Source organism: Oreochromis aureus, linkage group 14 (assembly GCF_013358895.1).
Source record: "Oreochromis aureus strain Israel breed Guangdong linkage group 14, ZZ_aureus, whole genome shotgun sequence".
Lineage (NCBI taxonomy): Eukaryota > Metazoa > Chordata > Actinopteri > Cichliformes > Cichlidae > Oreochromis > Oreochromis aureus.
This window is the reverse complement of record NC_052955.1, coordinates 39,094,864-39,102,685: the sequence shown is the minus strand read 5'-3', so window position 1 is coordinate 39,102,685 and position 7,822 is coordinate 39,094,864. Positions and strand designations below refer to the sequence as shown.

The 7,822-nt window shown below is 40.0% G+C and overlaps 1 long non-coding RNA gene across 1 annotated transcript; it reads left to right on the top strand.

Moving 5' to 3' along the window:
* Nucleotides 1–2,526: 2,526 nt before the first annotated feature.
* On the top strand, nucleotides 2,527–5,851 carry LOC120432885. Its single transcript, XR_005608163.1, has 3 exons — nucleotides 2,527–2,684; nucleotides 2,803–2,908; nucleotides 5,268–5,851. It is a non-coding gene; the product is annotated as an uncharacterized LOC120432885 (long non-coding RNA).
* The last annotated feature ends 1,971 nt before the right edge of the window (nucleotides 5,852–7,822 follow it).

Genomic DNA, 7,822 nt, shown 5'->3' with positions numbered 1-7,822 from the left:
CAGGGGGGTGCCTGCCTGGCATCCCACATCTCCCTGCCAGATTGGGCTATACGCTCTACCTCCCCACTGCCTCCCAGAAAAGGGAAGAAGAGCACAGGGGAGAAGTGCGAAACATTTTTCCTTTTCTTTTTTCTTTCATTCCTCCTTTAGGTTTCACTACCATGAGGTTAACTGCACAGTCCCCAGGAGGCCCTGAGACAGCTGTATCAGTCAAGCAGCAAAATTTCTAATGTTAGGTTTTCTACCCTTTTGACGCCCTCTATTGAGGCAGGCCCACCACGGGTTGATCAATCCTGGGCCTGTGTCTTGCGGTTAGGCTTAGTTGGCCAAGTAATGTCAGCCCTGTTGTTAGACAACAACCTGGACCTCAATACCACCAAGACAAAAGAACTGGTAGTCGACTTCAGAAGGAGCTGCAGCCTGTCAGTATCAACGGGGAGTGTGTGGAAAGGGTCTCCAGTTTTCTCCAGTTCCTGGGTGTGCACATAGACACAGACCTCCAGTGGAGCTCATCTCTGTGGTTTTAAAGAAGGCCCAACAGCGTCTCCACTTTCTGAGAATCCTCAGAAAAATGGACCTGAAGAAGGAGCTGCTGACCGTCTTCTACCGCTGCTCCATTGAAAGTGTGCTGACATATTGCATCGGTGTTTGGTTCTCCAGCTGCACCACAGCACACAGAAAGGCACTCCAGAGGGTCATTAATATGGCCCCAAAAATCATTGGACATCCTCTTCCCTCCCTGAAGGACCTGTACAGCACTCGCTGTCTCAAGAGGGCACGCAGCATCCTACGAGACTGTACACACCCAGGACACCGGGTGATTAAGCTGCTGCCGTCTGGCAGGAGGTTCAGGCTGCTGAGGTCCCGAACAAATACACTCAAGGACAGCTTTTACAACAGGGCAATAGCCCTAATCAATGCAAACAGCTGACCTGATTGGTTGTGTTGTATGTAGTGCCGACGTGGGACAGTTTTCCAATTTCATTGTACCATTATACTATGTATGACTATGCAATGACAATAAAGAGTTATCTCATCTTATCTTTAGCCACAGCCAGTGACTGGTCCGCTCAGCAGTGTTAGCTAATTCTCTTATAGCCTGCCGTTGTGCCTGTCCTCTGATCCCAATCTCTCTAAGTAGTTTTACTGTTGTACTGGCAACAAAGCCCCTGCACCCCACCTCCACCAGGCGCACCTTGATCTTCCAGCCTCTGTCCTCTGCCTCAGCTGCCAAGTTGGCATACCGCAGCTTCTTATGCTCAAATGCTTCCTCAATTGCATCCTCCCACTATACCGTCAGCTCAGTGACGTACGCAAGTTTTTGGGTGTAAGCCCAAAGGACGAGGTCTGGTCGCAGAGTAGTTGTTACAATCTCTGTGGGAAAGATTAGTCTCTGATCCAAGTCCACTTGCATCTGCCAATCCCTGGCGACCTTCAGCGGGCCCAAGTCCAGGGTTGAAGGGTTAGTCCTCGGCTTGTCCCCCTCCCAGACAAATGCTGATGAAAACTGACGCTCCTCTTGGTTCGCGAAAGGTTGAGCGTCGATGGATTTTCTCTTGCACTCAACTTTCTTGGCTAGACACCTGAGGACCTAATTGTGTCTCCATGTGTATCTGCCCTGAGTAAGGCTAGTCCTACAACCAACCAAGATGTGCTTCAGTGTTGCTGGGACTGTACACAGGGCTGTACACAGTGTGCTTGGACTTCCCCTGTGCAGAAGGCAACTACAAATGTTGTACATGCTAAATAAACAGAAAAAAAGATCCCTGTTGTCTTTGCTTAATGTCTGGTTTTAGTCTTGACAATGCACATTGCTGGCATTGCACCTTTCAACATGTTTGTGGGTAGGTTTGAATGCTCCGGGTGTAAGTGGTGCCACTCAGCCTCTACTGCAGATGTGTCACAAGTTAATCTAGTAGTAGGCTATGGCACTTGGCCACAGGTGGCAGTAGTGGACTGAACTCCATTTGAGACTGCTCCAGCTGCTATGTGACAGTCAGTAGAGCTGCTACAAATTGATCATGTGCAAGTTTTGGAAATTAAATTATGAATATTCTTAACTTAGCTTTAAAACAAATGAACAAAAAAATTCTAACTCATCTCAACACTAAAAAAACAAAGACAAACCAAATGACACACCTGAGTCACTCACTTTCTTAAATCCACTCACTCTCACAAGCTCTACTCAATCACACTGGCTCTGTTTATTACTAATCACTGTGTAACTGCTGTAAATTCACAGTAACTCCCATCTCCTTACAAGTGTTTGTTAAATTAACCACACTTATACAGACTAATTTATAACTATCAACTCTCTCCAGCCATGTTGATGAATTACCAATGTAGCCGAGTGGTAAATTAATAATAATATTTTCCATTTAAGGTTCAAAAAGGGGGTCTTAAAATGTTGTTTCTTTGTTTCCATGTATGGTAAGACAAGAATGTTATTGGGTAATTTAATGTTATTGCTTGTGCTATTTCTTTTGTTATCTGCATGTTGTGTGCACTTGAAGGTCTTTATAGGTTGGTGTAGTTGCATATTGTGGTCACTGGGGGGTGGCAGTGCTTAAGGGTTAACTGCAGTTTTCCAAAAAAAACTTAACAAGAAATGCATCTTGGGACTCCCTGTTTACTCTCTTTTTGTGGATGTGGAACGGGAATGTTGTGAAGGAGTTAAATTGTTGGTAAGGAATTGTTAAATATGCACATAACTCATTGAAACATATTGGTATAATTGTAGTGCAGTGGTAAAATGTCAGTATTTCAACAAGATGATGTATTTCTGAAATGTATGATGCAAAGGACCTGTATGTGCAGCGTGGAGCCGCCATTTTCTCCATGCAAGGGATAAGTTGCCAGATCGTCTGTGTGCTCCAGTATTCCAAGTGAGCTGAGATTTCTGTGGAATGTAAGTGTTTATAAAAATGTATGTAACACTTCCACTTCTTTTTTAAAGGAGCCTTGTGTGATTTAGCTCTTTGTATTTTGTTTTGCACAGACAGAGGCCACTGCCGTATTTTTGTGTTTTGTATTTCATTTTGTTTCCTTTATTCCTCGTATTGTATTGGCGCATCCTTGTTTAATCGGTTATTCTGTTACTTCACCACGTTGCCTCTCGTGCTGTCGATGTTCAGTACAGGTCCATATGGCCGCTGTTTGACAAAAGTAAAGGTCAAAGGACATTTTTCTTTGTTTATTCAGTCGTCACTGACAATAAAACTGCACATTAAGAACCCCAGTAATTGTGTCCTGTGTGGCTAACCATTTCCCGGGCTACACCTATATTGGCTAAAATGTTCATTTCCAGAGAAAAGACACAGGTAGACTATGCTAACAGGATGTGATGTTACAACATTAGTGAAATATTCATGTGTCATATGTTTGTTCAAGACCTATTTCTTTGTTATGGATAAAAATATTAAGATCATGATGAACAATGGGAGTGGTGATTTCCATAACTTTGTGTATATAATTTGGCATTTCCTACTGATGTAGGCCAAAAATATATACATAATATAATTTCATTCAGTTCAAAGGTTTATTTGCAAGATGCACAAACAGACAAGATTGAAAGTTACAAATGTACTGTCCGTGAAACAGGAATTCAAACGTGGTGCAGATTTGTGTGCCACAAGTTAGCCTGGCTGTAGACTATGGCACTTGGCCACAGGTGGCACTAGTTGACTCGACTCCATTTGAGTGCACACAAAGTAAACTGCACGCCTTAGTTGTGAAGCGAATCGTAGTAATAAAGCGTACGAGGGGGACGATAACAAAGACACGATTCTCTTGATCGTTTACTCTTGCTGTCCTGTGAACAGCATTGACATGGTGACGTTTATTTGTTTGCTGTTTTCGCGGTCTTACCGTGCATGAGAATATCACCAACTCGCAACATTTTTAAATATTTTGTTGTTCAAGAGCTACAAGACTGACGGAGTGTGTTTGAGGTAACCTCACAAATGTCACAGATGCAATATTTGGTGTTTATTTGCTGATTTCCGGTAGCAGCTCCTTAAAAGCAAGTCTACCACACATCTGTTCGACCAACACCAGTTAATCTGGAACACCGGGGACCTGGCTGTTTCGTCTTTGCCAAAAGCACAGCATTGCAAACAAGAGCGGAACTTAAACTAAAGAGTTGATCTCACCAGGCTTGTATCGATCCGATACCGATGGCGACTTGGTATCGATACAATCGATATTTGGATTGATCCGTCCACCACTACTAGTAACACCAGCAGTGCACGTTTAGAGACGTCTACAGGTGTATTAATGGAAACAGTCCAATTAGTGTAGCTATATTTCAATGCTTTGTCTAAAACCGGCCTGGATTTTCCCGCCTTGTTTGACATTCAGCTGAAGCTTTAGCTAGCCTCGCAGCTGTGTCATATTGACTATGTATTTTTGCAGCATATGTGGAGAATCGGTTCAGTCCATGAAAGCTTATGTTTTGCATTGCAGACCGCATCGTAATGAACCCCCGTGTATTTTTAAATGTATTGAAGTAAGTTGTAAGCAGGTGTTTTCTGGATTGGCTGCTTTAAAGTCTCACTTCTACCACCGCCACACTGGTACCGCAACTGTTTCTCAGGATACCACCTTAATGGGTTTGAATTGCACTGTCTCACTTTGTGAACACCAGTGTGAGGGAACTAAAGCTTTGATTGCTCACTTAAAGGAAAACATAGAAGAGGGACAGCATGTGACTTGTCCAGTCAGAGGATGCCAAAGTGTGTAAAATCTACATTTACCTCCCATATGTGTAGAAAACACAAACGTTTAGAAAATGTGATTTGTGGTTCAAACAAAGATACTCAGAGAGTCCAACTACAAGTGCCACCATACAGGAAGGTGCCAGTGTATCAGATACAGAAGACCCTGGTATGGATGGGTCTAATTTCAGAGACATGTATCTCAGAAATGTATGTGTGTTTTACATTAAACTATAGGGACAGCATCTTCTGCCAGCATCTACCATTCAAACCATTGTTGAAGAAATACGAAATATACATGAATTGGGACAGATGTATACATTGAATAGACTAAGCTGATGAACAGAATCAACTTTTTGGGGATTTACTTAACTGGATGATTGAGCATGCGTCACGATACTCTTGGCTTGTTTAGTTTCATGTTCTGTTGCTTCCACACTAATACACTAGCTAACACAACCATATAGGTTCAGCCAGTAAGACATTCAAACCCTTGTTATTAAAGGTTTTCATTAGTTGTTGTTTTTTTGTTTGTTTTTATTAAATTCTCAGGTTCCTCCTGCTTCGCTGCTGAGACATTCAGGTTGAGCATTGACAAGAAGTTTGTCAACAACCGCATCACAACCCTCACCTCTACCATCTGCCTAATGGTTGGCAGTTACTACTGCTTTGACATACATTACCCTGTGGAACTACAGTAAAATTTCTTTTATTATTGATTTATTTTTGTGCTTATCAAACTTAGCATATGTTGATGAAAACTTGTTCCTGGAATTTCTTCAATTCAGATTTTCTTTCAGTTATAGAAAAAAAAGTTTCATTCTCTATATTTGCATTTGGATAATTTGAAAAAGCAATATTATACGTGTACTGATATTTATGTTGTGAGAAGAGCACCAATAACACTTTGGGGTTTTCAAGTTATGGTAAAGGTGTCTGAATTGTCGGCTACAGGTAATGTATGATAATGTATGCTCAACTTACAACACTGGTTTTCCACAGTTTGAACAGAACTTGTAAGAATTCAGTAATTCTTTACTGTTGCTGTCATTGAGTTAATTAGTAACTATTTGTGATGCCTTGAGTAAAAATGTAAACGTTTGATGTTCACAACATCAAAGATGATAAATAAAATATTTTCTTGGACATTTAAAGTGGACATTTTTGTGTTACATTTAGGAATTTGAATAAATTCATGGTTTGTGTATTAAGCTTACAGAGTAGAACGATTAAAAGCACTCTAGCCTAAAAAAGGTTCTGTATCATCTGATAACAGCAACTGAACTGCTAAGCAAGCTGAATATTTTACTTACAAAATATTTGACTGCATGAAATAAAGTAGTTGATCATTGATACTACGAATTGAACAGTGAAAGGTGATCATATTTCATGAGGTAAACACTCATGATAGTTTGTGATGTCATATTAAATTATAAAGTAAAATGGAAAAAATAATTTATTCAAACAAAATAATTTCATGAAGCATTGAGTCTAAAAGCAAAAGAACTAAGACCCTTTAAGTGATAGTAGTTGAAAATGTTTCGCTATAATACACCGTACACAAGCGTTTGTAACACATTTCAGGTGAATTTCACTGTACAGCTACAACGGGGAAAAAGGCGAAACATTTTTATCAAAGGCGCAGCTAAATAAAGCGACAATATTTCACAGTACAACAACCTTATTATACACGTTTTGTTTGTTTATATATTCATTTTTATTCATTCATTTAAATATTTTTATTTATTTTTTTCCTGCATGAACGTGATTTCTTTTCTATTTTTTTTTTAAACGGACGGCCTGACTCAGTTAATTTTAACAAAGGAAATAAGCAAACTTAATTAACGTGATGAATTTTCTTTATGGCTTTCAGTTATTGATACTTATTGTTTATAAAGAGACGAATTAATGATTAAAAACACATTACATATTACAATAATACAATAATTAAAATACTTATGGGTCGAAACTGTGAAACTAAATGAGAATTATTATTTTTAAAAATCTGATAATTATAGGAAACTTATTCTGAATAAATAAAGCATAAATGTTTATCACTCCGTCGCGTGCGTGACCCTGGTAGTCAAGGTGATGAGGATGACGTGTAGAGCGGCAGGTATAAAAGCAGAAGCCAACAATCGAATTTGGTTTTCACATGAGAGTGCTAGCAGGAGGTTAGTTTGATAGCGCTGTGAAAACCTGTTTGCAAAACTTTGCAAACGACTCCCAAAGTTTCAAAGCTTTGAAGGAAGGACGATCCAAGCACCCAAAATGAGCTCCAGTGGAGTACGGCGTGAGCAGTACCTGCTCTCCATTGGTGTCACCCGTATTCTTGATGAGCGCTATGGTAAAGCTTAGTAAGCTAATAAGTATAATAGAATATTTAAGCAAACAAATACACCTTAGACTGGCCTTTTTATTACTTTAAAGCGAGTAAGATTTCACGAGTGTGAACATTTCAGGTGAAATATATCAAACTTTAGAAATATCAATTTTGGGCATTTTTTTTTTTTGAAAATGCTAACCCCCACTCAATTTAATGCACGCGCCATGGAAACGACGTCAGTTATTAGAACCTGCGGGAGGCTGACGTCAGTGCGGTCATGCTGGAGTCCCGTTTCTGTATGTGGAGGGTTTGAGTTTACATGTTTTGGCAACTGGCCCTGAATTAGACGATAAAGTTAATAAATTACGAACCTGTGTAGAAGCATGATGGAGCTGTGAGAGTTCACAGAGGCACTCGTTGAGCTTATAGAGCTGGCAATATTAAATAAAAAAGATATAGCCTAATTTCGAGGGAGATTATGGAGTCATGTGGACATGTGACCAAATTTGATCTTATGTGCAAAATCAGTTATGGCTACTGCGAGATGCTGAATTAAGTATATCATATTTATGTGAGTGCATTGTGTATTGCCGTGTCTGTACAGGTGTCCAGATGTATGTTATGTGCTCGGTGAGAAATTGAAACTGTGTGCATGCAATAAGCAGGTTGGAGGTTTCTCACCTGACTTTAGCTGTTTTATTTTCAAGAGATTGATGCTTAAATAAAATAAGAACAAGTGCTGAACATGAATTCATTATTAAACATCACTGAAACTCTACGC